General features: G+C 39.1%; 1 protein-coding gene across 1 annotated transcript in view; it reads left to right on the top strand.

The window, feature by feature from the left end:
- The first annotated feature begins 1006 nt into the window (after nt 1–1006).
- Nucleotides 1007–25223, top strand: part of RNF24 (ring finger protein 24) — a 110029-nt gene continuing 85812 nt past the window's right edge. The window contains exon 1 of the mRNA XM_027559383.1: nt 1007–1142. The gene's annotated coding sequence lies outside the window, so the exon portion shown is untranslated. The remainder of the gene's footprint in view (nt 1143–25223) is intronic.

The following is a 25223-nucleotide window of genomic DNA, read 5'->3' as shown; positions in this document are numbered from 1 at the left end:
TGATGCTTTTGAACTGTGATGTTGGAGAGAACCCTTGAGAGTCCCTTGGACTGCAAGGAGATCCAATCAGTCCATCCTAAAGGAGATCAGTCCTGAGTGTTCATTGGAAGGACTGATGCTAAAGCTGAAACTCCAATACTTTGGCCACCTCACACAAAGTGTTGACTCATTGGAAAAGACCCTGATGCTGGAAGGGATTGGGAGCAGGAGGAGAAGGGGACGACAGAGGATGAGATGGCTGGATGGCATCACCAATTCGATGCACATGAGTTTGGGTGAACTCCGGGAGTTGATGATGGACAGGGAGACCTGGCGTGCTGTGATTCATGGGGTCGCAAAGAGTAAGACATGACTGAGTGACTGAACTGAACTGATACTGTACTGATGTTTTTCTTTCTGGCTTACTTCACTGTGTATAATAGGCTCCAGTTTCATCTGCCTTATTAGAACTGATTCAAATGTATTCTTTTTAACAACTGAGTAATATTCCATTGTGTGTATGTAGCACAGCTTTTTGCCTGCCCTATGAAATGGGAGCTGGTGACTGAACAGACTAGGTCAATGCAAATAAAGTAATGCGCTCTTTCTTGCACACGCTGCTGTCCACTATTTGGGCAGATTCTGGGTCTCAGAGGTCTAAGAGGACCTGCTGCAGATGAAGCAGTCGGAGGAGGGGGCGGTGTCTTCCTTATTCATGCTACTCTGTGTCCCCGCGATGCTGGTGGACTGAATGCTAGGAAGAGGTGGCAGTTCCAATTTTTCACTTTAAAACTTTATAGGTCGAGCAAAAATACTAAACATAAGAAGCAGAAAGCCGCAACTCCTCCCTAGGACATCCCCAGCGGGTAAGGCAGGCTCGGAGTCCAGAGAGCCGCGCCTGCGCACTACGGACTCTGAAGCACAGGCCAACTGAGGGAGGTGGGCGGGGCTGCCCGGCCATCCGGGTTCCCTCACCCCGCCCCCGCTGCATGAATGAGAGGCGCGGCGCCCGCCCCTCCCCCGCTGGGCCCGCCCCTCGCCGGGGCTGTGGCGCGCCGTCTGCCGCTGCCACCTCAGCCGCGCTTGGTTCAGCCAGACGCCCGCTGCTTACTGCCCGGAGCTGACGGTCCCAGCACGCTCGCCGCCTCTGCCAGCACGACAGAGTAAGTAAGCAAGCGAGGGTTGGGCCGCTGAGCGCCGTCGCCCCCTGGTTTGGGGAGTAAGGGACCGGGCAGGTCCGGGTTCGGGATGCTAAGGAGACCGTGGGCCCGCGCCAGCCTCCCCCACTCACACTCCCGGCGCCTCGGTCGGGAGCTGGGACGGGTAGGACAGCGGCCCTGGGCCGGGAGGGGCGCGGAAGAGGGTCCGCGCACGAACAGGAGGGTGAGTCCCGCACAAAGGGAGGCGCGGAGCTGTTACCGGGGGACTACAGAGAAAGGTTCGCGGCGCCCTGTGCGCCCAGCTAGCCCGTGCCCCGCGTCTGGTCCCCGGGCGTGGGAGCTGCTGGGATGTGCCCAGAGCGAGGACGAGGATGGCGAAGACTGCTGCCTCCCTGTTGGCCGTGGGAACGCGCCTTGGGGGGGCGCGGCGTGGCAGTGTTTTCCTGGTCCCCGTCTGCTCCTCCCCTTTCTTTGTGGCGTCTGTCTCATGCCCGTTTGTCACTGGGTATAAGCAGTGGTCTGGGATGAGACCTCTTGCCTCGCTTACTCATTAATGAAAGTCAGGTGCTGGCCTCATATTTGTGAGTGGGGGGCCGTGTGTGCTTCCACAGGGCAGAGAATTAAGGCCCCTCTTTTGTTTCCAGAGATTTAATGGTTTGTATGTGACCTCTGAAATGAGCGAATTGGAGATCATTTAAAGGGGATGAGGGAAAAAAGACATATTCCTTCATCAGATCTTCAGGCAATTCTGTCTCTGGCATTCTTTCAAACAGTATTTCTTTGTTTCTTGCTGCAAAACCAGTGGGTTTTTTTAACTGAAAATATGTGTCTACATTCTCAATGTATTTCTATATTCTCAGTATATCCGGAACACTTGCTTTCCGAGTGTTGGTAAATGGTCATATACTCATGTATATGTACAGGAGAATAGTACATATAGAACACTGCTTTTTAGTTAATTGGTAATTATGTCTGTATATTGATATACGTTGTCTATAGAAATGCTCCAGTATATCTAGGACACTTTTTTCAGCTCCTCAGTACAGGCAGATTTTGTTTCTTCCTGCCTCCCGGTGTTAATAAGAAGGTGGTCCAGCAGGTTCTCTCCGCCTCCTTGCCTTTTTTCCCCCGTAATTCTGTGGCAAAGGGTGTTACTGCATATTTCCCTGGCATGCGCCCTTGCTTTGATCTGAATTTTCCTGTGCTCTGTTGTCTGGTTGTGCAGCCCAGCTCAGTGGCACCTCTTACAGGACTATTGGAAAACAGAACACCTTTTTTTTTTTTTTTGTCCTCATCCCCAGAGAGAGGAGGAAGCTCCGCAGTTTCCCACAGACCTTGGCTCTGTGGGGACTGACTGCCTGACTTTGTTTGCTTGGTGAAGTTATGAGGAGTCACAGATGATATGGACCAATTAAAAAGAAGCAGTTATAATAGCACCAGCTATTCCTTGCTGTTTCACCTGGACCTTTTACTCTGTTAAACGTATAAGTTTTAGAAGATAGTTGGTTGCATTTGCTGTTTCTTTTGTGTACCCTTATAATTTTGCAGAGTGACAGGAAATTAGCTAAACTCAGTTGTTGTAAGGAACATACCTCCAAATATTAATACACTTTTGTTATGATCTTTTGATTCAGAATAGCAGCAGTAAAAAAAAAAAAAGTGAGGAGCTAATTAGAGGATATGAATAGTTGAATTGATTCAGTTTTAAGATTCCCTTTAAGGTTATTTTTAGTAACATGTATTTTAATTCCTGGTAGTTTTCGGTGCAAAATGAAATTGAAACTAAGCAGTCTTCCATAGCATCTGTTTATGTATATTCCCTCTGTTGCAAACATTTGCTTTTAATTTGAAAGAGAAATTTTCCATTTGGTTGGAACAGGATCCATTATTCTTGGTAAAAATCTTACCTTATGTTAGCATGATCAAATTCTTTCTTTGTAAAAGTTAAAATTAATAAAAGTTGATTTTTTAATTTGAAATTTTGGTTCTATGATGTCAGATTTAAATAAAATTTTTATGAATTAACTCAAAATAAGGCAACTTATAAATGAGTGCTTCATTAATTACATTAACTAGTGTCACTAATACTGAAGCAACCCAAATAACTTATGAATTGCCTGCATAAGATTTTTCTCTTTTAGGAAGCCCTTTAAAACAAATTATAAGGGGAAGTCTTAAATAAACAGTGTAGTGTAACCGGAATTATCACTGAAATAGGCTTGCATAGTACTACAATATTGGGCAACTTTAATTTTGCAAGCATGACTTAGCTATTGTTTGTACCAACAAAGGAAACTAAAAACATCCTGGCCTTGTTATTCAGCATTCTGTTAATCAAAATCTTTACCAGTCCATAGTTTTGCATTTTTGTAGGATGATGATTGAGGAAATATTCCAAAGTAATATCTATATTGCCAAAATAGGTTACATGCTGTTTTATTAATAAATATAATCTTTATATTCATTAGAAATACTGATATTGTTATGTTAGTAATAGTATATATGATGACACTTTGTCACCCAAACTGGGATACATTATCCTCCCAGTATTCTGTCAGTAATTGTTTTCTGGGAATTCCCTGGTGGTCTAGTGATTAGGACTCTGCTTACACTACAGTGAGCATGGATTGATCCCTGATGGGGGAACTAAGTTCCTATATGCTGTGCAGCCAAATACTAATTGTTTTCTGTTTCAAATGGCAGTTTATTCTAAAATCAGTAATAATCTTATCATAATGTATTATTAGATCAGTGCAAACGTAATTACAATTTTGCATTGTTGAAGTTTGCCATTTGATATTGGAATACATTCTTAAATAAATATGGTTATTTTATACTATAGAAATGATGTCAGACAAAAAGCAAATTCCAGTGATTTTTTTTTATTGGAGTTCAAAATGGGTCATAAAGCAGCAGAGACAACTCGCAGCATCAACAACGCATTTGGCCCAAGAACTGCTACCAAACATACAGTGCAATAGTGGTTCAAGAAGTTTTGCAAAGGAGACAGAGCCTTGAAGATAAGGAGCGCAGTGGCTGGCCATTGGAAGTTAACAACAACCAATTGAGAGCAATCATCAAAGCTCTTACAACTACGTGAGAAGTTGCTAAAGAACCCAATATCCACCGTTCTACAGTCATTCTGCATTTGAAGCAAATTGGAGAGGTGAAAAAGCTCAATAAGTGGGTGCCTCATGAGCTGACTGAAAATCAAAAAAAACCATCATGTTAAAGTGTAGTCTTCTCTTAGCCTATGCAACAACAATGAACCATTTCTCGATCAGATTATAATGTGTGATGAAAAGTGGATTTTATATGACAACCAGCTCAGTGGTTGGACCGAGAAGAAACTCCCAAAACACTTCCCAAAGCCAAACTTGCACTGAAAAAAGGTCATGGTCATTGTTTGGTGGTCTGCTGCCTATCTGATCAACTACAGCTTTCTGAATCCCAGCAAAGCCATTACATCTGAGAAGTATGCTCAGCAAATTGATGAGATGCACTGAAAACTGCAATGCCTGCAGCTGGCATTGGTCAACAGAATGGGCCCAATTCTCCTCCACAACATCACCTGACCACACGTCACACAACCAAAGCTTCAGAACTTGAATGAATTGGGCTATGAAGTTTTGCCTCAAACGCCATATTCACCTGACCTCTTACCAACTGACTACCACTTCTTCAAGCATCTCAACAACTTTTTCCAGGGAAAATGCTTCCACAACCATCAGGAAGCAGAAAATGCTTTCCAAGAGTTTATCTAATCCCAAAGCACAGATTTTTACACAACAGGAATAAAAAAACTTGTTGACAAAAATGTGTTGATTGTAATGGTTCCTATTTTGATTAAAAAAGATGTGTTTTAGCCTAGTTATAATGATTTAAAATTCACAGTCTGAAACCACAACTACTTTTGCACTAACCTAATAGCAGCTTAAACTATATGAAATTGCCATTTTTTTTTTTAGATTGGGGAGTTACCAAAAATCAGTGGTTTCATATGGTTCATTTTTTAAAAATTCTTAGCAGTTCTTTCTAGTATTTACCTTTATATTTATTTCATTTTCAATGTTTAAACTGCAATTCCTTGATTTTCTACCTTTGTATATTATCCATGGAGTTCTAGTTTGGAAGTTGAGTACTTAATTGTTCCACATAACCATCCTTCAACTCCCCCACCTCATATCTATACTTTACAGTTTCCAGTTAAGTCAGTATTCAGTATTTATATGACTGTGGCAGTATACCTAAATTCACAGATGAGCCGTATTGAATATGTATTACCTATTATGTTTCTTTTTTGTACAACTTTATTTCTCCTGAGTTAAATAATTGCCACTTTTGTTTGTTCTTCATTTGCCTAGTTTTCTTTTTACCAGTCACAAATTCTCCTCAAATTTTATGACAGAAATGATCATCTTTCAATATATTCAGATAATCTGTTTCATTTCTATTTCCTAGCTGTCATACAGGACCTCCCTTTTTATCTTCTTGTGAATTCTCTTTGCCTTCCTCCTATGTTTCCTGGATCCTGTGTCTTCCTTATTCTTTAGTAGTTTCCTGAGAAAGAACATCTACAAACTCTGAAATTTCTTCCTGAATTCAGAAGTTGCATGTCTGAAATGTCTTCATTTTACCTACACACTTGAATGGTGGTTTCACTGGATGTTGAATTCTAGATTGAAAATTAGTGTCTGTCTCTTGAAGGCTTCCAGCTGTAATCCCCATTCTCTTTTTCCTCCCACTCTGAAAGACTGGGAGGATCTTCTAGTTATCCCTGGTGTTCTGACATTTCATGGTGTTCCTCAAAATGGTGTTTCATGGTGTTCCTTTTTCATTCCTTTTGCTTGTAAGGCAGATAATATTTCCCCAAATATCTATGTATATGTGCACACAGGCATACATACTGTCTCACTCAATATGCTATTCTTCATGATGTTGACATGCATCCATCAAGAGGTGCGGTGTTTGTTTCCTCTACTTGAACCTGTGCAGACAACCTGTGCTTCCCAGGATGTTTTGGGTCTTGAGCCAACATGATGGTTTAGGAATACAGTTGGATGATCAAAAGCAGCCACTTTGAGGGGATGTTTTATTTATTTATTTATTTTTTACTTTTAAATGAAGTCATCAGTTTACTTTTGACTAGAAATATGAGTTAACACCAGAGAAAGTGTCTTTCAGCATTGAAATGTAATCACCTCTGGAATCAACATGAAGACCATCAGTTGCATTTTTTTAAAAATCTGCTTTAGGAAGTGATAGAGCCGTTTATGACCAAAAAAAAAAAAAAAAAAAAAAACCAATCTATAAGCTTCATGATTAAATACGTCATGACTATAACTAAAACAAACACATTATTTGCAAGAATTTCTCTGATAAGAAGATAGAGGCAAATGGAGTTACATAAACCAGGGCTTGTTTGGACATTGTCAGTGACTTAGTGTTTATCTCAGGGATGCATATTTTTAAATATTTTTTAACCCATGAATTTTTTTCTATTTACAGCTGCTTTACTCCTCATCTAGCCTTCCCCAAGGGCCCATATCATATAAGTTGACTATTACTAGAGAACTTCAGATTCAGGACTAAAAATCTGAAGTGGACTACTCTCATCACTGGCCCCAGAAAATTGCCAGATTCTTAATAACTTGTAATTCTTAATTTTGGCCTATATTAATGTCTCCACACTCTTTAACTTCATGAGCAGCCTACCCATCCCAATGCTGATAAGTGGGCTGTGTACTTACTTCATTGAGGGTTTAAAAGTTATCAGACAGATACTCTTCATCCTCTCCTCACCAAATCTATAAATCTACCTTGTTTAGGATCCTTATTTTCTGTTTTCTTCCCATCAGAGGCCAATTTGCCTCCCCACCTTACACCCCCTCGAGCTAGTCAAAAACTTGACTTCTGCTTTTGTGCTGTCTTTCACGTCCTCAACAACTTTCCAAGGCACCACCAATATCAGCATACATACATGCTCTAATATTGCCCATTTTTAAAAACAACAAAAAATTAAAACAACTTTCCCCTGACCTTACATCCATCTCTTTCTGTTTACCTTCATGGTTAAATGTCTCAAAAGAGTAGTCTACACATTTCCTCCCTATCTCCTCTGTACTATGTGTCACTCTCTGAAATTCTGTTGTTGACTGAATTTTTTTGTCTCTTACCCTCCACTGGAAAGTGAGCTCCAGGAAAGCAAGACCTCATCTATCCTGTTTACCACTATGTTCCTAGGACAGCAACTGACACAAGTACCTACTCAGTACATGGGCAAAAAAGGCATAACTGACATATTTAGCTGGGTAGAATAGCTCTTTTTAAAAAAATTTCTAACAAGAAAATCAATTTTCATTTATTTTTTAAATTATTCTCTACTTTTTGCTACACTTGAAAGTTGAAAAATTATGAAGACTATATTAATGGTTGAATTTTACCTACGTTACATTACATTTTGTTCTTTCCTAAAGTGAAAGTGAAGTCGCTCAGTCGTGTCCGACTCTTTGCAACCCCATGGACTATAGCCTCCCAGGCTCCTCTGTCCATGGGATTTTCCAGGCAATAATACTAGAGTGGATTGCCATTTCCTTCTCCAGGGGATCTTCCCAACCCAGGGATCGAACCCCGGTCTCCCACATTGTAGACAGGCGCTTTACCGTCTGGGCCACCAAGGAAGTCTAAGTATAATTTAAATTGTCAGTCTTACACCTGGATTGATTGACTGATCAGTCAGACTGATTGGAGTTGAATTTTAGTTCTTTTCACTTTTTGCCATGTGACCTTGGGCAGATTAACCTCTCTGTTTCCTCATCTGCAAGGTGGAAATAAGAAAGTACCTACCTCATATGTTGTGTAGGTCAAGTGAGATAACATGTAAAATGCTAAACCCAGTACTTGCCATGGTGGCTAATACAATGAAAATAGTTACAGTTATTGTTTGTGTACTCTTCTCTGCTTTCTAATATTTGATCTGACTTGGTCACTGTAGTTTTGTGTTTTCTTTTTTGTCACTTTAGTATTTTTGTTTGAAGTATTTATATCTAGAGTATATTGACTATGAATGTGACTCTCCTGTTTTTAGTTTTGTTGGAGTATATTGACTATGAATATGTTGACTGCTACTGATGCTGCTAAGTCACTTCAGTTGTGTCCAACTCTGTGCGACCCCATAGACAGCAGCCCACCGGGCTCCCCGGTCCCTGGGATTCTCCAGGCAAGAACACTGGAGTGGGTTGCCATTTCCTTCTCCAATGCATGAAAGTAAAAAGTGAAAGTGGAAAGTGGAAAGTGAAAGTGGAAAGTGGAAAGTGAAAGTGAAGTCACTCAGTTGTGTCTGACCCTTAGCAACCCCATGGACTGCAGCCCACCAGGCTCCTCTGTCCATGGGGTTTTCCAAGCAAGAGTGCTGGAGTGGGGTGCCATTGCCTTCTCCAAATATATTGACTACCTAGAGTATATTGACTATGAATGTGACTCTCCTGTTTTTAGTTTTGTTGGATTTTTTTCTAATTCCTTGCTCCTCTATTCCTCACATTACCCCCACATAATATCAATAAATTGATTAAATGATCTTCACTGACAGATGAGCACCCCCTAGCACTTCCCAGCAGTTTGGTCACTGAGAAATCATTTTGATAACTTGATGAAATATTTTTATTTCAAGCCAAATTCTGTACTTTGTTTATTTGGCTTGCTCAGAGGTGAGGCTGCTTCTTTGTGTTAATTCATGTTATTTTTCATTAAATTTTCTTATTTATGCTAATGGAACTTTTAAAACACCTAGTGTATCATCAACAGATTTTTTTAAGTAGTTATAAGATACTGTTCTTTTCACTTACTAGCTAGCTAGGAAGATAAATATATGATACAATACAAAATCCATTCTACAGGCCTCACTGAGGGATAAGGACAGGCTATGTATTAATAGAAGTCCAAAGTAGGGAGAGTTGTGTCCAGCCAGCCTTAAGGGAGTCTTAAAACTTTTCCACATGTTAAATTGTCTATACCCCTTATTTTCTGTCTTGATTTTTAATTTTAGAAATTGTTTCCTGAAGTAATTGACTTACCAGTTACTCTGCCTGTTTCTTATCTAGGTTGGCAGTGGAGACACCTCCAATTATCTGAGCATTTCAGACATTAGAATGTAGTGTTAGATAAATTTAAGATACAAAAAGAATGCCAGATGGTTTGAAAGGAAATGTAAACACTAGTGCAGGCAGTCCTTTGAAAGCCAGCTGACTGAGCTTTATCTGCTCTGAAGGTAGGAATCAGACACTGTTCCATAGTAGCTGGCCTAGGAACAGTGGCCTTACTTTTGGTTGGGAAAGTCAGCCTAGGCCCTCCCTCCACCTGCTGTAAAGACAGTATGACACCAGATAGTTGCTCTGCACCTCCATGGATTTGAGTTGGAACAAACCTGAATGGCAAGGAAAGGAAGCTACTTTTTAGATAGCATTACAAGTAAACATATTACATAGTGATTTTGCTCTGAAAAAGTGTAATGCAACTTGAATTTTTATGGATTCAATGCTGTTAGGTGTATTTTGAGTTGCTTACTATTTTAGCAACTATAGAAGTTTGTGGCTTCTGTAGAACATTAGTTATACATGTTGTCTTAAAATCATTTTGTCTGTTATTTATGTTTTCCTAACTAGACAGGTGTTTGTATCAGATACAGTTCTTCTCTAGCAAACTTAATGTTATAATTATTTAATTGAGAACAAAAGAAGTACAAATATGGCACTGCAGGTATAATGATGATAGTGTTTATTGAATTCTCAAAGTTAATAACTTCACCAGTAGTCTATCAGTATGCTTTATGTTATCTTTAATTTCTTTTTAAATTTGGAGATTGAATGGTGCTGTATTACCTGTTTGTTAAGTTCATCTAGGCAAACCAAAATATTATAAATTACTTGTACCTCTTTATTGTTCTCTCCTAACTCTGAGCATGAAAAATTTTGCTCGGTGGTATAAACTTGAAATATCCAAATAGGCTCTTCATCTTAGACTGAGAGAAAAAGTTTGGCAAACATCAAAGTATGAGCCAGTATAATTTATGGAAAATTGGTGAAAATGTAAATCAAAAGTGTAGGCTTTCATTCTTTTCCTTTAGTGCAAAAGAAATTGCAAAACTTATTCAGAAGTGTGTTGGAAATTTTATGCTTGGCTATAATTAAATAAAAGAGTTTACTTAAATTTATTAATTGTCCTTGAAAGCAGTCCAGAGGAAATTTTGTGGTAGTAAGATTTTTTTTTAATATAGTAGAACAGTATATCAATAGCCAGAAGCAGTATTATACCCAGAAATCATCTTTTGCACTAGCTAGATGCGATTCATGGGGTCGCGGAGAGTCAGACACGACTGAGCGACTGAACTGAACTGAACTGAACTGAAACCTATAGTAAAAAACCTTTCATGTCAGTATTTTTTGGGCTTCCCAGTTGGCTTAGTAGTAAAGAATCCACCTGCCAATACAGGAGATGTGGGTTCAATCCCTGGGTTGGGAAGATTCCCTGGAGCAGGAAATGGCAACCCACTCCAGTATTCTTGCCTGAAAAATCTTCCTCTTGCAGAGGAGCATGGCAGGCTACAGTCCATGGGGTTGCAAAGGAATCGGACACAACTTAGCAACTAGACAACAAGGTCAGAATCTTTACACGCATTTCTTCTTTACTACTTACAGCATCTCTCAAAGGGTTATTAATGAATGATAAAGCAAAAAGTCAAAGCAGTAAGCTGTTTAGGTTCACATAGTCACCTGGGTCAGGTTTAGAACCCGGGCTTTTATTCTCCAACCCACCACATGTCTCAGTTGATACTGTCAACTTTCACAAGAACACAGATCTTTTCTATTCAGTTGGTATCTTGCTATTCAGTTGGGACTTCCCTGGTGGCTCAGATGGTTAAGAATCTGCCTGCAATGTGGGAGACCTGGGTTGGGAAGATCCCCTGGAGAAGGGAACAGCTACCCACTCTAGTATTCAGGCCTGGAGAATTCCATGGACAGAGGAGCCTGGCAGGTTACAGTCCATGGGGTCTCAAAGAATCACACCACTGAGCGATTTTCACTTTCACTTGGTATCCTGCACTGGGACTTTTGGAACAATCTAGGGTAGGGGGTGCACACCAAGTGGCTTATGAGATCCTAGTTCCCTGACTAGGGATAGAACCCAGGCTATTACAGTGAAAATGCCAAGTCCTAACCACTGGACCGCCAGGGAATGCCCTGAAAGACTATTGATAAAGGAAACTTAGAGACCTTTGTAGGAAATGGCTGGCAAATAAGGAGAGATTTGGCAGCATATATATTTTTTATTTCTTTTGATACTCTTGAACTAATTAACCATTATAGATCTTTTGCAGTAAATAAAAGTGAGGTAAATAAAAACGATTTGTTAGAATGCAGCAAAGAGGCTGTATAGTTTTCTAGCATTGCTGTAACAAATTACTACAAAATTGATGGCCTTAAACAGTAGAAATTTAGTCTCTCACAGTTTGAAAGGCCAGAAGTCTGAATGAAATCAGAATGTCAACAGAGTTGCTGCACTCCCTCCAAAAACTAGGAGAGAATCCTTCCTTGCTTCTTCCAACTTTTCATTGCTCCACACATTCCTTGATTTTTGTCTACATAACTCCATTCTTTGCTTCCATGTTCACATGGTCTTCTTTTTCTTTCTTATAAAGACATTGTCATTGGATTTAGAGTCCACCTGGATAATCCAAAGCTCACACAATTCAGTTCAGAATGCAAACTGTGATTTCTGTTTTCTGTGTTTCAGTTTTCTCTATTTCAATTCACTGCCTCTGTCTATTTAGAACTACAGAATTATATGAACTCCACAGTTTTGAGGAGAGGAAAAAGTTGGATTCCTAAAAAAAATTTTTTTTAATGTATCCTGTAAAACTTCTTAGTCTTTGCCATGGGCTTTCAGTAGTATAACCTACCTCAGGAATAAAACTTTATATTTCACAGGTGTCAGATTGTCTTAATCTGTTATGGCTGCTATAACAAAATACCCATAGAAATTCCTCATAATTCTGAAGGCTCAGAAATCCAAGACCAGCAGTTTCAGTGTCTGGTAAGGGCTCACTTGCTGGTGCATAGATAGTATTTTTCACTGTCTTTTTGCTTTGTCTTCCTGTGGTGGAAGGGGCGAGGAAGCTATCTAGAGTCTTTTTTATTGAGCCCTCTTATATAAGGGCGTCAATCCTATTCTTGGGGGTGTCACCCTCAACAATCACTTCCAGATACCATTACATTGGGGATTAGATTTCAGTGTGTGAATTTGCAGAGCAGTGCGGGATATTTGCTTTATAGCACAATTTCTAGCACTCACCATATGATACAGAGAGAAAATTGATATTTTCTGTATAACTCATTCAGTATCTAAATAAGCACTACAGCATTAATTTTTTCATTGATCCATTTATTTTCTACCCAAGATTAATATTACTAGATTGACCTGTACTATTTTTCAGGTTTCTCCACTAATGAGGTTCTTCTTTTTAATTTTTTTATTATAGGTAACTGTAAATACATTTAAAAATAGGTCATTTATCCTTTTTCCTTTTACTTTGTTTGCTGAGGTATTTTAAAGCAAAGCCAAGGCATTTTTGTACATATTTCCTGACATACTTCTATATGCATCTTTTTAAAATAAGGATGTTGTCTTATAGAACCAAAATGCTATTCTCGTACCTAATAAAATTAACAGTTACTCCTTGGTATCATCTAATAGCTAGATGCTGTTAAGGTTTGCCGGAGATGATTTGTTCACACCAGGATTTCAGAGTCCACAGATCATGTTTGGTCATTTTGTGCCTCATGCCTATTTTAATTTAGGGCAGTTCCTCCTTCCTTTCTCCCCACTTTTTCTTTGTGTGTTATGGACTAGTTACAGGAACCAGGTCAATTGTCCAATGGAATTTCTCATATTTGGGATTTGATTAAAACAGATTTAAATTTTTTGGTAAGAATGCTTAGGAGATGCTTAATATTGCATCACATCCAGAGTCCTGCTGGGGTACTGGGGTGGTTCTGGCTACCTCACTTCTGGTGATGCTGAAAGACCACACTGATGGTCATGTCAGCATCCTTTATGACAAAATGGTAATTTTTTTTTAATTTTTATTTATTTATTTTTGGCTGCGCTGGTCTAAATTGCTGTATGCAGGCATTCTCTAGTTGCAGCCAGTAGGGGCTACCCTCTAGTTGCGGTGCTTGGCCTTATTGTGGTGGCTTCTGTTGTTGGAGAGCACAGCTCTAGGCAGGAGGGCTTCAGTAGTTGTGGCGCGTGGGCTCAGTTGCTGCAGCTCGTGGGTTCTAGAGTGCAGTCTCAGTAGTTATGGCGCTAGGGCTTAGTTGCTCCTTAGCATATGGGAGCCTCCTAGAACAGAGATGGAACCCATGGATCCATCTAGAACCACTGGACCAGCAGGGAAATCCCAAAATGGTGATTTTCTTCTCCTGTCCTCTCTTCTACATTTATTATCAGGAGTTCTATAAAGAAATACCTGTATATCATCAACTAAGACTGTTTTGGGTTACTCTGAAATACATTTTGTATGAGAGACTGCCAAGTAATCTTACACTGCTAATGTTCTTGATAAGAGATGAATTTGAATCAGGATAAAAGGAATTGTGTAATCTTTTGTTTTAATAAATATACAACAAACTTCTGAGTACTGTAGTAAAAATGTGAATGATTTCTTTTTTTTTTTTTTTTTTGCTGCTCTGGGTCTTCATTGCCACATGTGGGCTCTTTGTTGTAGCATGAAGGCTTTCTCTAGTTGTGGCACGTGGGCTTCTTTTGTTGCAGAGCACAGGTTCTGGAGCAAATGGGCTTAGTAGTTGTGGCACACAAGCTTCTCCAGTTGCCATGCAAGGGCTTAGTTGGCCTGTAGCTTGTGGAATCCTAGTTCCCCAACCAGAGATCAAACCATGTACCCTGCATTGGAAGGCAGATTCTTAACCACTGGATCACCAAGGAAGTCCTTTTTTTTTTTTTTTTTTTAAACAATTGAGAATGTACACTCTAATTGCTTTGGAAGTTACAAATAAAGATAAATGAAAGGCTTTTATAAATTAAAATCAAGCAGCAAAGAGGAAAGAATACTAACTAGATTAAAATTTAAAAATTGGAAGAGAATAGAGCCAATATTTTGTAATAACTATAAGTGGAGTAGTTTATAGTATAAATAGCCTTTAAAAATTATGAGTCACTCGATTGTAACTTATACACTATTGTACACCATCTGTACTTCAATTTCTTATTTAATTAGTTTTTAAAATTGAGAGATTTCCAGAGTCAGCATGACGCAGCCCCTGAATGTCTAAACCATTCACTCTTCTTAGACTGATCTTTTCACATAGTATATCCCTAACATGTGGTGAGTGTTTTCATGAGATTGTGTCTAGACTAAAGAAATCAAGGTTATATATTATAGAATTAATGCTTAAATATCTTCAAAGGCAGGGAGAATTCTTCATTGAATATCATTCTTTTTCTTTAAATTTTACTTTATGGGAAAAAATCTTTTGATTACTATTTCTCATAATACCTCTTGTTTAACTTCATGTCTTGATATTCTTATTCAGTAAAATTACTGAATAAAGTCATGCAAATATAAAGCCTTACTTATTTTTCTTGCTTCATTTTACTTTAAGCCAGTTGTGTTTATTTATCTTCTGAATCTGTGTATTCTGGGGAAAGTCACTTTGATATCAAATGAAAATTAAACAAGTGTTTTTAGCTTCATAACCATCTCTATACAGCCTCTAATCATAGTTGAGAGATCATTAAATGTATGTGCTATTATGATTTGTCCATCGGCAAAATATTACTATGATTATGCTGTTTTATTTTAAAATAATAGTACTATGGGTCTTTTCTGAAAGATAAAGAATACCTTTATAGAGGGATGCCTTAAAAGACCATAGTATAATAAAATCAGTATAATCATTTTTAGTCAGTTGAGCTGATTATTCCTCATCAGGACTCTAAAATGGTTTTAGTGCTGAAAATTACATTTCCCTACCTATTGAATTAAAACAGATGATTGCAAAACACTTACTCTATGCAAGTCATTATGCTTGGTGCTGAGTAGTATGGCTGCTTTCACTATTCAGATAAAGAAGAAAGTACATACTTCTTCAACATCCATTTATGATAAAAAGTCTCCATAAAGTGGGCATTCAGGGAACCTATATCAACATAATAAAGGCAATATATGACAAGCCCACAGCTAATATCATTTTCAACTGTGAAAAGCTGAAGGCACTCTCTCTAAAATCAGAAACAAAATACTACCAGAAGACTACTAGAACTCAATAATGAATTCGGTAACATTGCAGGATAAAAATTAATACATGGAAATCTCTTGCATTCCTCTACACTAACAATGAAAGATCAGAAAGAAAGATTAAGGAAGCAATCCCATTTACCATCCCATCATGGTAATAAAATACCTGAAAATGACATGCCTAAGGAGACAAAAGACCTGTACTCTGAAAACTATAAGAAGCTGATGGAAGAAATCAAAGATGATATAAACAGAAAGATATACCATATTCTTTGATTGGAAGAATCAATATTGTCAAAATGACAATACTCCCCAAGGCAATCTACAGATTCACTGCAATCCTGTGTCAAATTACCAATGACATTTTTAACAGACTATAACAAAAATTTTTGTTAATTTGTATGGAAACTCTAAAGACCCCAAATAGCCAACGAAATCCTGAGTAAGAAAAACAGAGCTGGAGAAATCACATTCCCTGACTTCAGACTTTACTACAAAGCTACAGGTATGGTACTGCCCAAGGATGGAAATACAGATCAATAGATCAGGATGGAAAGCCCAGAAATAAACCCACACACTTATAGTCAGTTAATCTGTGATAAAGAAGGCAAGAATATTAAGTGGGGAAAAGACAAGTTTCTTCAGTAAGTGGTGCTGGGAAAACTGCAAAGCTACGTGTAAAAGGAGATTAGAACATTCCCTAACACTATACACAAAAACAACTCAAGATGAATCAAAGACCTATGTGTAAGGCCAGACACTATAAAACTCTTACAGGAAAACATAGAACAGTCTTTGACATAAACTGTAGCAATATCTTCTTTGATCCATCTCCTAGAGTAGTGCAAGTAAAAACAAATAAATGGGACCTAATTAAACTTAAAAGCTTCTGCACAACAATGGAAACTATAAACAAAATGAAAAGACAGCCCACAGAATGGGAGAAAATTGTTGCAAGCAAAGCAGTCAACAAAGGATAATCTCCCAAATATACAATAAAATAGCTCATACACTGTATATCAAAAATAAAACCCAATCAAAAAATGAGCAGAAGATCTAAATAGACATTTCTCCAAATGAGACATATAGATGGACAAAAAGCACATGAAAAGATGCTCAATATCACATTATCAGAGAAATGCAAATCAAAACTACCATTAAGTATCACCTCACACCAGTCAGAATGGCCATCATCAAAAAGTCTACAAATAAATGCTGAGTAGATGTGGGGGAAAGGGAACTCTCCTAACTCTGTTGGTAGCAATGTATTAAAAAATTGGTACAACCACTATGTATAACAGTATGGAGGTTCCTTAAAAAGCTGAAATTAGAACTACCATATGATCCAGCAGCCCCTCTCCTGGCATATAACCAGAGAAAACTATAATTTGAAAAGATACATTCACCTCAGTTCATTGCAGCACTATTTACAATAGCCAAGACATGGAAGCAACCTAAATGTCCATCAACATCAACAGAGGGATGGATAAAGAAGATGTGGTACATATATACAATAGAATATTAACCAACCATGAAAAGATTTAAAATAACGCCATTTACAGCAACACAGATGGACCTAGAGATTATCATACTAAATGAAGTAAGTCATACAGAGAAAGACAAACACCATATCACTCATATGTGAAATCTAATTTTTAAAAATTATACAAATGAACTTATCTACAAAACAGATGTCAAAAAAGAAACTTATGGTTACCAACAGGAAAAGGTAGTGGGGAGGGATAATTCAGGAGCTTGGTTAACAAGCAGACACTGCTATATATAAAGTAGATAACTAACAAGGACCTAATGTAAAGCACAAGGAACTCTACTCAGTACTCTATAATAATCTTTATGAGGAAAGAATCTAAGAATGAATATATGTATGAATAAATCACTTTGCTGTACACATGAAACTAATACAACATTGTAAATTAATTATATGCCAATACAAAATTCAATACAAAAACATTTTTTTTCATACATACTTCTTTTATTCAGAGAACCCTCTGGAAATATGTGTTTCAACTGTGTTGTCTCCTTACCCTCATTTGCAGCCAGAAGCCTCTGGGCTTGTGCCCCACCATGCAGCCTTTGTCCAGTTTCCAATAATATTTATTGAGTATCTTTTAAGTGCCAGGTATTGTTTAATCTGAATTTATAGAAATCCTACATCTCATGATAAGACACTCTTGTTGAATAACTCCACTATATTTAATGAAGTTATAGTATGGGTAACATCTGAATTTATTAGATCTGAGGTTGTAATTTTAATATTCTTTTTCTGACATTTTATATATTATCTGACTTAAAGGTTCCTGTAAAACTGAAGAAAATTGGCTCCTCACGAGGAAGTTCAGGACTTTTTTCAGGCTAAGATAACTAACCACAAGTGCAATGAAATCAGTAGAGCAGAGGCTGCATTTAGATTTTATTCAGACCAACTTCTAACTCTTGAAAACCTAAGCATATATTTTTACACAGTAAGTTACAAGTTTATTTTTATATAGGCAAAAAAGAAATAAGGTGATGTGGTGGAAAGCATGTGGCATTTAAGTAAGTTGTTTCTTTTTTTTTTTTTTTCAAGTTGGGATTTAAGTAACTTAAGTGGCCCTGTGTGTTAGGGTAGCTAAGTCATGTCTGACTCTTGTAACCCCATGGACTATAGCCAGCCAGGCTTCTCTATCCATGGGATTTCCCAGACAAGAATACTGGAGTGGGTTGCCAATCCCTTCTCCAGGGGCTGAATCTTCCCAACCCAGGATCAAAACCAGTCTCCTGCATTGCAGGCTGATTCTTTACCATCTGAGCTACCAGGGAAGCCCTTGTGTGGTCCTTCTATTTATTAACTGCTTGGCTTTGGTGAAGTACTACCTCTCTTAGCCTCAAAAGGAATAATTACAATGGAATCTTTAAGAATTATTGAATTTATAATTGAGTAACTTCAGAGGTTATTGTGAGTATAGTTTATCACCTTTAATAAAGTACTGTCCTAGTAATTGTTGTAAGGCAAGGGGTGGAGCAATGGAAAGGGTGAACACAAGAACAATCTTTTCTGTTACTCAGGTCTGTCCTTTTCATAAATATGAGACCAGTTATGCTGCCATTTCAACCTGGCTGCCTAACTGTGGCTGGTTAGAAGTTCAGTTCCAGTAGTGGTCAGATGATATAAGAAATTGTTACCACTTAACAGTACTATATACTTTCTTAAGTTGTTAGGAGGTTTTGGGTATCTCATTTCTGATGGTTATCTTAAGTCAGTTTTCTTCCCTCCCTTTTTTTTCAGGAAGTAACTTAAAAAAATTGAGGTATACTTGATTTATAGTATTATGTTACTTTCAGATATACAGCATAGTGATTCAAAAGTTTTATAGATTATATACCATTTAAAGTTATGAAAAAATGTTGATTATATTCCCTGTGCTGTACAAATATTTCTTTGTACCTTATTTATTTTATACATAGTAGTTTGTACTTCTTAATCCTCTGCCTCTATCTTGCTCCTCCCTGCTTCCTTCTCCCCACTGATAACCATTAGTTTGTGAGTCTGTTTCTGTTTTGTTATATTCACTAGTGTTTTGGGGCAATGGATCAGCCCCAGGGCAGCAAATGGCAGTGAAGAGGCCAGGGTGCCCTCTGCTCCTGGGTGGCAGATCAGCCCCAGAGTGGCCAGTAGCAACAGTGAGGCCAGGGAACTTTGTGTTCCTGGGCATCCTCCAACATCAGCTCCAGCCTTCACCAGACCCCCTTTTCTGCAACTCCAGCAGAGCCGCTGCCTCGGCTCCCAGGTGACACATTGACCAACATCCAACAGTCAGTGAAGGGTCACACACTCAACGAGGCCAGTGGTGGGACAACCTGAGCGCCAAGCATACCATCCACCTATGTGAAGTGGCTGAAGGACATGTCCCTGCTAGTCAGGGCCTGACAAACTGTGGTCCACTGGAGAAGTGAATGGCAACCACTTCAGTATTCTTTCCTTGAGAACCCCATGAACAGTATGAAAAGGCAGAAAGATATGCCACTGAAAGATGAGCCCCCCAGGTCATTAGGTGTCCAGTATGCTACTGGGGAAGAACAGAGAAATAGCTCCAGAAAGAATGAAGAGTCTGAGCCAAAGCAGAAATGACTCTCAGTTGTGGATGTACCTGGTGGTGAACGTAAAGTCCAATGCTGTAAAGAACAATATTGCATAGGAACCTGGAATGTTAGGTCCATGAATCAAGGTAAATTCAATGTGGTCAAACAGGAGATGGCAAGAGTGAACATCGACATTTTGGAAATCAGTGAACTAAAATAGATGGGAATGGGTGAATTTAATTCAGATGACCATTATATCTACTACCATTTGCAAGAATCCCTTAGAAGGAATGGAGTAGCTCTCACAGTCAACAGAAGAATCTGAAATGCAGTACTTGGGTGCGATCTCAAAAATGACAGAGTGACTTGTCCGTTTCCAAGGCAAACCATTTAATATCACAGTAATCCAGTCTATGCCTCAACCACTATGCTGAAGAAGCTGAAGTTAAACAATTCTATGAAGACCTACAAGACCTTTTAGAACTAACACCAAAAAAAAGATGTCCTTTTCATCATAGGGGACTGGAATGCAAAAATAGGAAGTCAGAAGATACCTGGAGTAATAAACAAGTTTGGCTTTGGAGTACAAAATGAAGCAGGGCAAAGGCAAATAGAATTTTGTCAAGAGAGCACACTGCTCATAGCAAAACCCTCTTCCAACATCACAGGACATAACGCTACACGTGGACATCACCAGATGGTCAATACTGAATACAGATTGATTATATTCTTTGCAGCCAAAGATGGAGAAGCTCTATACAGTCAGCAAAAACAAGACCTGGAGCTGACCGTGGCTCAGATCATCAGCTCCTTATTGCAAATTTAGGCTCAAATTGAAGAAATTAGGGAAAACCACTAGGCCATTCAGGTATGACCTAAATCAAATCCCTTATGATTATACTGTGGAGGTGATGAATAGATTCAAGGGACTAGATCTGGTAGACAGAGTGCCTGAAGAACTATGGATGGAGTACACCATTGTACAGGAGGTGGTGACTAAAACCATCCCAAGAAAAAGAAATGCAAGAAGGCAAAATGGTTATCTAAGGAGGCCTTAAAAATAGCTGAGAAAAAAGAGAAGCGAGAGGCAAAGGAGAAAGGGAACAATATACCCAACTGAATGTAGAGTTCCAGAGAATAGCAAGGAGAGAAGAAAGCTTTCTTAAATGAACAATGCAAAGAAATAGAGGAAAACAATAGAATGGGAAAAAATTAGAAATACCAAGGGAACATTTCATGCAAAGATGGGCACAATAAAGGACAGAAAGGACAAGGACCTAACAGAAGCAAAAGAGATTAAAAAGAGGTGGCAAGAATACACAGAAGAACTATACAAAGAAGGTCTTAATGAACCGGATACCATGATGGTGTGGTCACCTAGACCAGACATCCTGGAATGTGAAGTCAGGTGGGCGTTAGGAAGCATTACACGAACAAAGCTAGTGGAGGAGATGGAATGCCAGCTGAGCTATTTCTAATCCTAAAAGATGATGCTGTTAAAGTGCTGCACTCAGTATGCCAGCAAATTTGGAAAACTCAGCAGTGGCCACAGTACTGAAAAATGTCAGTTTTCATTTCGGTCCCAAAAAAGGGCAATGCCAAAGAATATTCAAACTGCCACACAATTGTGCTCATTCACTTGCTAGCAAGGTAATACTCAAAATGCCTCAAGCTAGGCTTCAACAATAAGTGAACCAAGAACTTCCGTATGTATAAGCTGGATATAGAAAAGGCAGAGAAACTAGATATCAAATTGCCAACATCGGCTAGATCATAGAAAAAGCAAAGGAATTCCTTTAAAAAATCTAGTTCTGCTTCATAACTATGCTAAAATCTTTGACTGTGTGGATCACAACAAACTGAGGAAAATTCTTAAAAAGATGGGAATACCAGACCACTTTACCTGCCTCCTGAGAAACCTGTATACAGCATGAGAAGCAGCAGTTAGAACCAGACATGAAACAATGGACTCATTCAAAGTTGGGAAAGGACTATGTCAACGCTGTGTATTGTCACCCTGCTTATTTAACTTACAGAGTACATCATGCGAGATGCCGGGGTGGATGAGTTACAAGCTGGATTTAAGATTGCCAGGAGAAATGTCAACAACCTCAGGTATGCAGATGATATGACATTAATGGCAGAAAGCAAAGAACTAAAGAACATCTTGATGAAAGTGAAAGAGGAGAATGGAAAAGCTGGCTTAAAGCTCAACATTCAGAAAACTAAGGCCACGGCCTCTGGTCCCATGATTTCATGGCAAATAGATGGGGAAAAATTGGAAACTGTGACAGATTTCTTTTTCTTGGGCTTCAAAATCACTGTGGATGGTGTCTGCAGCCACGAAATTAAAGGACACTTGCTCCTTGGAAGAAAAGCTATGACAGACCTAGAAAGCATGTTAAAAAGCAGAGACATCAAAGCCAACAAAGGTCCATATAGTCAAATTTATGGTTTTTCCAGCAGTCATGTGTGGTTGTGAGAGTTGGACCATAAAGAAGGCTGAGTGCTGAAAAACTGATACTTTCAAACTGTGGGTGCTTGAGAAGACTCTTGAGAACCCCTTGGACTGCACGAAGATTAAACCAGTCAATCCTAAAGAAAATTAACCCTGAATATTCATTGGAAGGACTTATGCTAAAGCTAAAGCTGCAATATTTTGGCCACCTCATGCTAAGAGTCGACTCATTGGCATAGACCCCGATAATGGGAAAGATTGAGGGCAGGAGGAGAAGAGGGTAACAGTGGATGAGATGGTTAGATTCCATCACTGACTCAGTGAACATTAGTTTGAGCAAACTTGAGGAGATAGTGAAGGACAGGGAAGCCTGATGTGCTGCAGTTTATGGGGTCACAAAGACCCAGACATGACTTAGCAACTGAACAATAACAACACTAGTGTGTTGTATTTTTTAAATTCTACATACATGTTATGACATACAGTATTTGTTTTTCTGTGACTTATTTCATTTAGCATAGTTCCCTGCATGGAGAAGGAAATGGCAATCCACTCCAGTGTTCTTGCCTGGGAAATCCCATGGACAGAGGGGCCTGATGGGCTATGGTCCATGGGGTTCCAAAGAGTTAGATGTGACTTAGCAATTAAATCGGAGAAGGAAATGGCAACCCACTCCAGTATTCTTGCCTGGAGAATCCTGTGGACAGAGGAGCCTGGTGGGCTGCTGTCCATAGGGTCGCACAGAGTCAGACACAACTGAAGCAACTTAGCATGCATGCATTGGAGAAGGAAATGGCAACCCACCCCAGTATTCTTGCCTGGAGAATCCCAGGGAGAGAGGAGCCTCGTGGGCTGCTGTCTGTGGGGTCACACACAGTCAGACACGACTGAAGTGACTTAGCAGCAGCAGCAGCAGAGCCCTGCAAGTCCATCCATGTTGCTGCAAACGGCAAGATTTTATTCTTTTTTATGATGGAGTAGTATTCCATTGTGTATACATTCCACATCTTCTTTATCCACTCATTTGTTGATGGACACTTTAGATTGCTTCCATATATTGGCTATTGTAAATAATGCTGCTGTGGATGTTGGAAGGCATTTATCTTTTTGAATAAGTGTTTTGGTGGGGGTTATTTTTTGTTGTTGTTGTTATGTAAATACATAGGAGTGAAATTGCTAGACACTATGGATGTGAGAGTTGGACTGTGAAGAAAGCTGAATGCCGAAAAATTGATGCTGTGGTACTGTGAATGTTTTTGAACTGTGGTACTGGAGAAGACTCTTGCGAGTTCCTTGGACTACAAGGAGATCCAACCAGTCCATCCTAAAGGAGACCAGTCCTGGGTGTTCATTGGAAGGACTGATGCTGAGGCTGAAACTCCAATACTTTGGCCACCTCATGCGAAGAGTTGACTCATTGGAAAAGACCCTGATGCTGGGAGGGATTGGGGGCAGGAGGAGGAGACGACAGAGGATGAGATGGCTGGATGGCATCACTGACTCAATGCACATGAGTTTGGGTGAACTCTGGGAGTTGGTGATGGAACAGGGAGGCCTGGCGTGCTGCAATTCATGGGGTTGCAAAGAGTCGGACACAACTGAGCGACTGAACTGAACTGAACTGAATGTAGTTCTGTTTTTAGTTTTTGGAGAAACCTTATACTTTCCATAGTGGCTGCACCAATTTGCATTCCCACCACGAGTGTACAAAGATTCCCTTTTCTCTACATCCTCACCAAGATTTGTTATTTTTGTATTTTTTGATGATAGCCATTCTGACAGGTGTGAGGTAATATCTCAATGTGGTTTTGATTTCCATTTCTCTGGTGATTAGTAGTGTTGAGCATCTTTTCATGTGTTCATTGGCCATCTTTGTGTCTTCTTTGGAAAAATGTCTATTTGGGTCTTCTGCCCATTTTTAAATCAGATTGCTTTTTTTTTTTTAATGTTGAGTTGCATGTGTTATTTATATATTTTGGATATTAACTCCTTATTGGTCATATCATTTGTGAACATTTTCTCCCATTCAGTAGTTTGTCTTTTTGTTTTGTCATTGCTTTCCTTTTGTCATGCTTTTTGCTGTGCAAAAATTTTTGAGTTTAATCAGGTCCCACATGTTGATTTCTGTTTTTGTTTCCTTTGCCTAGGAGACAGATAAAAAAAAAATGTTGCCACAATTTATGTCAAAGAGTGTTCTACCTATGTTTTCTTATGGGAGTTTTATGGTTTCCAGTGTTATATTTAGCTCTTTAACCAATTTTTATTTTATTTTTACATATAGTATGAGAAAATATTCTAATTTCATTCTTTTACATGTAGCTGTTCAGTTTTCCCCACTTATTGAAGAGACTATAATTTGTCTGTTGTATGTTCTTGCCTCCTTTGTCATAGATTAATTGGCCATAAATCCATGGGTTTATTTTGGGGCACTCTATTCTATTTCATGGCTTCCTAGGTGGCCCATTGGTAAAGAATCCACCTGCCGGTGCAGGAGCTTTAGGAGACACAGGTTCGGTCCCTGGGTTGGGAAGATTTCCTAGAGGAGGAATGTCAGCCCACTCCAGTATCCCTGATAGGAGAATCTCACAGATAGCGGAACCTGGCAGGCTGCATTCTATGGGGTCACAAAGAGTCAGATACAACTGAGCACATTCCAGTTCTATTCCATGGGCTTCCAAGGGGGCTCAGTGATAAAGAATCTACCTGAGAATGCAGGTGACACAGGAGATGTGGGTTTGATCCCTGGGTCGAGAAGATCCCTTGGAGTAGGAAATGGCAACCCGCTGCAGTATTCTTGCCTGGGAAATCCCACAGACAGAGGAGCCTGGTGAGCTGCAGTCCCTGTGGTCACAGTGTGTTGGACATGACTGAGCATGCACACACACATGCATGCATTCTATTCCATTGATCTGTGTGTCTCTTCTTGTGCCAATACTGTACTATTTTGATTAATGTAGCTTTGTGCTGAAATCCGGGAGCATGATACCTCCAGCTCTGCTCTTCTTTCTCAAGATTACTTTGGCTATTCAAGGTCTTTCGTGATACAAATTTTATATTTATTTGTTCTAGTTCTGTGAGAAATAGATTGCTTTTGACAGTATTGTCTTATTGACAGTATTGTCATTGTCTGTTAAAAATCCATGAACATGGTATATCTTTCCATTTGTTTGTGTCATCTTCCAATTTCTTTCATCAGTGTTTTATAGTTTTCTAACTACATGTCTTTTACTTCCTT

Source organism: Bos indicus x Bos taurus, chromosome 13 (genome assembly GCF_003369695.1).
Source record: "Bos indicus x Bos taurus breed Angus x Brahman F1 hybrid chromosome 13, Bos_hybrid_MaternalHap_v2.0, whole genome shotgun sequence".
NCBI classification, from domain to species: Eukaryota; Metazoa; Chordata; class Mammalia; order Artiodactyla; family Bovidae; genus Bos; species Bos indicus x Bos taurus.
The sequence above is the reverse complement of the archived record's forward strand: the minus strand, read 5'-3'. Positions and strand labels throughout refer to the sequence as shown.